Genomic DNA, 5,930 nt, shown 5'->3' with positions numbered 1-5,930 from the left:
TCAGATTAGGACAATTCTAAAGAGACATTTCAGTTCAAGAAGGATTTTGGATCCAGAGACATTTACTGGGGCTGAATTGCAGTTTAATTGTTCTCTTTGCCCTGTTTTTTTCCTCTTCTTCAGATAGCAATCTCCAGTATATATCCTGCAAAATAGTCTCTATATTAGAGTCAGTTTCCCAGGAACCCAAGTTAACCCAGGAGGAAGAAAGAGAATAATTCATGCCAGAATGGCCAAGGTAAAAGTTTGGTTTGAAAAGACTTCCAGTTTGGTTTTTGACCTAAATTTGTTTTTGGCTATAGTCCTATCTTTATTTATCAACTATTAATGAAATAACACTCTTTGAGTGAACATCTTTACCTTGTAAATGCCAATAGTCACTGATTCCAATAATAGCTGAAAGATGATATCATAGGGTTATAAACATTTCACAAAGCAGCCTAATATCAGAATTTAGCCTATGTTTTAGATGAAACATGTAGTTAAATAATCCCTTAACAACACTGAAAAATGTTTTCAATTATTATTTATTATGTTTCACTGACTATTAGGAGAAAGGAAATGAGGATGTACTTGGCCTTTGAGAGTTTATAATCCAGAAAGAGACATAAGATGTATGCACAGGCAATAAAGGACAAAAACTGGCAGATGTTATGAAACATGAAGATAACAATGATCACTTTTTGCTTGGAAGGTCAGAGGAGGTTTCATGGTTTCATAAAAGTGGTAATAGATAAAGTTGGAGGAAGAGAAATGTCTAATTGTCTAAATGCTGAACTAAAAGTTTCTATATTAGGACGTGGTTCCATAGTGTAGCAGTTAGCACGTGCGCTTTACACGCAGAAGGTCCTGGGTTCACACCCCAGTGGAGCCACTGTCCATGGTCTATGGCCACGACACCCTGAACAAGCCCGATGTCTGATCTCGGAAGCTAAGCAGGGTCCGACCTGGTTAGTACTTGGATGGGAGACCACCTAGGAAGACCAGGTGCTGTAGGCATACATTAAAAAAAATTTTTCATATTTATTTGAAATTAATTATCAAGAATATGAGAGGAGGGAGGGCTGCAATGAAGGACAGAGGCATGGGAACGGACATCAACATTGACATTTAGAGTGGGGATGGCAGAAAATTCACTTATCTTGCCATTAGGAGACCCAATAGGGCAGCTACTAGAAACCTGAACAGAATAGCATCTACTCCTTAACTTCTGAAGTAGTCATCACCTTTCACCGTGTTTGTAGAAGCCTGTGTCCTAGGCATCAAGAAAACTGCCTCATCAGAGGTGGTATGGGCAACAATGGCTGATGCAACTCTCTGGTTTGGCTGGGAGCTTTGGAGAAGGAGGAAGTTTGTTGTCAAGACTTCCAAAATTTAGTCACTCTTGTTCCTATGTTTCTACACACTATCTACTAAAGGGGTGGAGAAGACCATTTGTGTATGTCAGCATGTGGAAACAGATTTTATGAGTGATCTTAGAACTGACTTTTTGTGGTTGTTGTTTTTGCATAGTTCGATTTTTTTCCTCTACACATGACTCTCAAAATACGTTGTTTTATTTTTTATTTTTATTTAAAAGTGAAATCATCATCATTTACATAAAGTGTCTTCCTATTACTGCTTGTCATTGTCATGTAATAAATATACCTATATGAGATTACCATTGCTACAGATTCTGCTTACTTTGAACATTATAGTCCATTAATAAACTCTCATTTTTAATGGAATTCTTTGCTCATTTATTATGGTTATTTGTCCATGCACATATACACCACACACTTATGTTCTAAATTAAGAGAAAATACAGAACTGGAACTGGAATTTATATTACCTTAATAGAAAAAAAATATGATAATTGATAAAACATGTCAAGAATTAGTGTGCATCATAATTGACACATTAAACATATCAGAAACAAATTAGAGCATACATATTCCATTCTCTTCAATGGCTTCTAAGACACTGACCCAGGAATCCATCCAAAACAAAAACAAAAGCAACTATTCCAAAACTACGAGCACTAGTAGTTTAATAGCTCACAATAATGTCTCTTTGGAGCGAGGCAATTAAATGTTGTATCCAATGAAAACTGCCATGAGAATTTAGGTAGGTAAAGTGTAATTAACTAAATTAGATGTAATGAAAATGTTGCACTTAAACAGTAGAAGATTGTATAAAGTCTTGATATACTATAGTGGTTTGTGGCCCATTTGAACTAGATACAATTAAAAGACATTTCCTCTAAAAAGATCAAGGGATTTTTATCAGGGAAAATTGCTGCTGCTTGCCAGCTTTTTCCTAATGAACTTTAAAATGTCTGTATTGTACATGTGCCAATTGGCCCCATTTTGTCTTCAGGCAGGTGGTTGATGCCATGCTCATGTCACTGCTAGCTGGATAATAACAGTGATGCAGTGGAAAGTCACAATGTCCTTTAATCAATTCTCGTTCAAACTCTTGCAGTTAATAAATATCCAACATTTCCAAATAAAAAGTATTCAAAATCAAGTTAGACAATGACAGATATGATATTAAATTAATTTCATCCATTATAATTCTACCCAAGAGTTAATAAAATAAGCATATACTTTTTTAGTTGTATTTCAGGCTAAAAATTGCAAAATTATTACCTTTAAATGGTGGCACTTAATTGATTTTTTAAATGAAAGCTATAACAAAAATTGCATCTTTTATGCAGATGCTATATTATAAGAAATACAAAAACTTTCACTATACTTTTGAGTTTTTATTGAGAATTTTACTTAAATTTTTACTCATTGCAGTGTCAGAAACGTAGGTCATGAAATCATTACAGGCAGAGGTATTTCAGTCATCCCATCATCCTTCTCCAATATAGCACTATTAAATGTATGCAATAAAGACTATTTGCATAAATTAATATTGCCTGAATTTTGAACTATTATTTTAAATCTCTACTATAAATTGCAGTCATACTAACACATCCAGCCAGAGTGTATTCTTAAGGAGGCTATTTGTAAGTAAACTGAACAAAAGGCTGTGAGATCATAATTGAAAGAATTATAGTTCTGCTTCTTTCTTTCTTAACTAAAATAATTAATAGAATTTTTATTTCTCAAAACATATGAAACATGAAAGAAAAATATAACAAAAATCAATATATTATTGTTCTATTCACAAAAACACATACTTTTCATTTTTATTTTAAGTTATTTTATTTATTGCCCACCCCACAAGTCTCCATTATATTTCAATTGTGTCAGATCGTATAGCCTCAAAATATCACCTATGTCTATATAGGATAAAAGTCTTAAAAAAAATGTTAACTTTTTCCATTTATTTTTATCTGAAAATATCTTTTTGTTGGTATTGTTGTTAATATACTCATTGTCTATCTCTTCCTAATTAGATGTTAAACATTGAGGAAAGAGACCTTGTTTTATGCCCTGATGTATTGTTTCAGTGCTTTAACAGTGCCTAGAATGTAATTCCTGGCATTCAATAAACATTAATTAAAAAAAAAAGATTGCTCACCTTATCATCCAAAATTATATTCTAATTTGTTAGAGATTAAGTGATCAACTTATATTTCATTTCTTAATTTCATTTTAGTTTATTTCTTTTGAATTTATTAATATAATTATGCTGCATAAAATTATAGTTTTATTACATTACTAGGAACATATTAATATGAGCAACCATACAATTAGTTAAGTTGTATTTTTTGCTAAAAAATTACTAACAGAAAGAATAAAATGGTAATCAAAAATTTAAATTTGGAATAAGTTCAGCTTCAGAGATTGCTTCATGGGATTGTTTTAAAGAGCTTATTTTTTCATGAAAAATAATATTTAAAATTGTATGTCCATTAGTAAGAATATTTATGATTAACATATCAAACTGTCAGAGAAAATAAACTTGTTTTTACCTAAAAGAACTGAGTAATAGATGTTAACAGACTTCCTAGCTACAATATTGAAAAGTAAGAAAGAATATATGAATATTTCTAAAAGCCTGAAGTAAAAAAATCGTGACCCTAGATTTTTGTTACTGGCTAGATTTATGTGAGAAAAGACAACATTTTTTGATTGGCAAAGTTTAGAAAAAATATCACCCATAAAGTTTTCTCAAAAAGACAATATATTTACCCACTGAAATACTCAACTCAAATAAAAAAAAAAAGGTTTTAGTTCTAAGTAATGCTTTTAATTTAATTGTACAATTAACCACAGTGTTTGTGTATTCTTTGAATATGAAACAAACAACCAAACAAAGAAACAAAAACACAGTATCAGTGTAAATAGCAAAATAACTGAGAAGAAAAAATTAAATCGCATTTTTGTGCGTACTAAATGCTGAGAAATTCATAAGCAACAGAAACCGAGAGACTACAACACCAATGTTTATTACTTTTCTCCAAAAATAATTCTGTGGCATATATAATTCTAAATGCTATAGTCTGGCGATACTTAAAATGTTGACAAGCACATTGGTGCTTGCCAAAGTACATTTCACTTCATTGTGCTTTTTAAACCTTGACACATATACCTGGACAATTAAAGAAAGAATGTTTCAGATTTCATAGTTCTAGGATAAGACACATCCCCACTAACTCTCATATGGTCCACATATTCTGCAGTTAAATAGAAAGCCACCATTTTGCACTGGCTCAGTCTACTTTCTACCCTTTGTCACCCCATAAAAGTTCAAGGATTTTTGTTACATAAAAGATCTTGCATATGATGTAATTTTTTAAATTCATTAATCTATATCTGATCTGCAATTCTTCCTTCTTTTCTATGTAGTGAAAAAGCAAGGGGAAAAGTTTCTGTCACAATAAGTTTATACAGCAATTATAACCACCTACTTGCAAGGATCAATATGTGTGCTACGACTATAGATGTTTTGTTTTTGAATGGTTGAGTAAATAGATAAAATATTCAGAAGGCTTTTATGAGCCAAACATTACAAGGAGCTTTGAAATTTTGACATAATTAAATAGGCAAGTGTGTAACAAACATTCTTTTTTGGTTTCAAATATGACCAAGGAAGCGTAACCTAAATCCTAAAATACTCATTTAAACATTTACATTAAAAATAGCCAAACTATGTAGGATATAAACATAAAGTATACACAAGTCTTCTAGAAAATTACAAAAAAAAAAAAAGTAGCTAGTTTAAAGAGATATTTTGGAAAACCCGTGTTTTTGTAAAAATCACAGAATAATTCTGTTCTCAAAGTTTATAGAAAAATTTAGAGGTGCTGCAATGAGCATAAAGTTTTTAATTTTAAGTAATTTTTGTAAGGATACAATACATCTGTGTCAAATCTTGATAACACATTCTCAACTTCCAATTTTTCTAGCATATTGTCCCGTATATGGTAAGTTTTAGATTTTAGATAAATGTGTTCACACTTAATTTAAAAAGTATAACATTAATAATTTATAATGGGCTAATAAGTATAGAATGCTAGGGTTATCTATACCATTACTTTGGGTAACATATTAAGTAGTATAATCTGTTCTTTAAAAGTAAAAAGTGTTGACATGAAAAAACATGTAACATTATAATATGTATAATTTGGGCATATATATTTATCTCTAAAGTCCCCATCACTAGCAAATGCCACATTTAAATTATTCATACCTATAAACATTCAGAACCTGGAGCCCTAGTGCATCATTAAGAAAATATATACCTCCTCTTTGATATTTAATATAACTTTAATATTAAATTATTTTATGTCTGTTGAAAGAAATTATTCTCATTCAGCATATATCATTAATAGGAGTTTCGGTGTTTTAAAAAAAGCACCTATGTTTTTACAGAATGAAATAATCATTTATATTAGTTGAGCTTTTATTCTTAAAGCTATACATTTTCTGTAGAAAGTGGATTTTACAAAGTTTGTAGATTATTAAAAACCTGCTGAGTTGATCATATTGAAA

The 5,930-nt window shown here is 30.8% G+C and overlaps 1 pseudogene; it reads left to right on the top strand.

Annotated features, from left to right (window-relative positions):
• Positions 1–883: 883 nt before the first annotated feature.
• On the top strand, positions 884–999 carry LOC111740100 (annotated as a pseudogene).
• Positions 1,000–5,930: the final 4,931 nt, after the last annotated feature.

Source organism: Pteropus vampyrus, unplaced genomic scaffold, assembly GCF_000151845.1.
Source record: "Pteropus vampyrus isolate Shadow unplaced genomic scaffold, Pvam_2.0 Scaffold57, whole genome shotgun sequence".
NCBI classification, from domain to species: Eukaryota; Metazoa; Chordata; class Mammalia; order Chiroptera; family Pteropodidae; genus Pteropus; species Pteropus vampyrus.
Note: the sequence above shows the minus strand (reverse complement) of the source record. Positions and strands in the feature narration are given on the sequence as shown.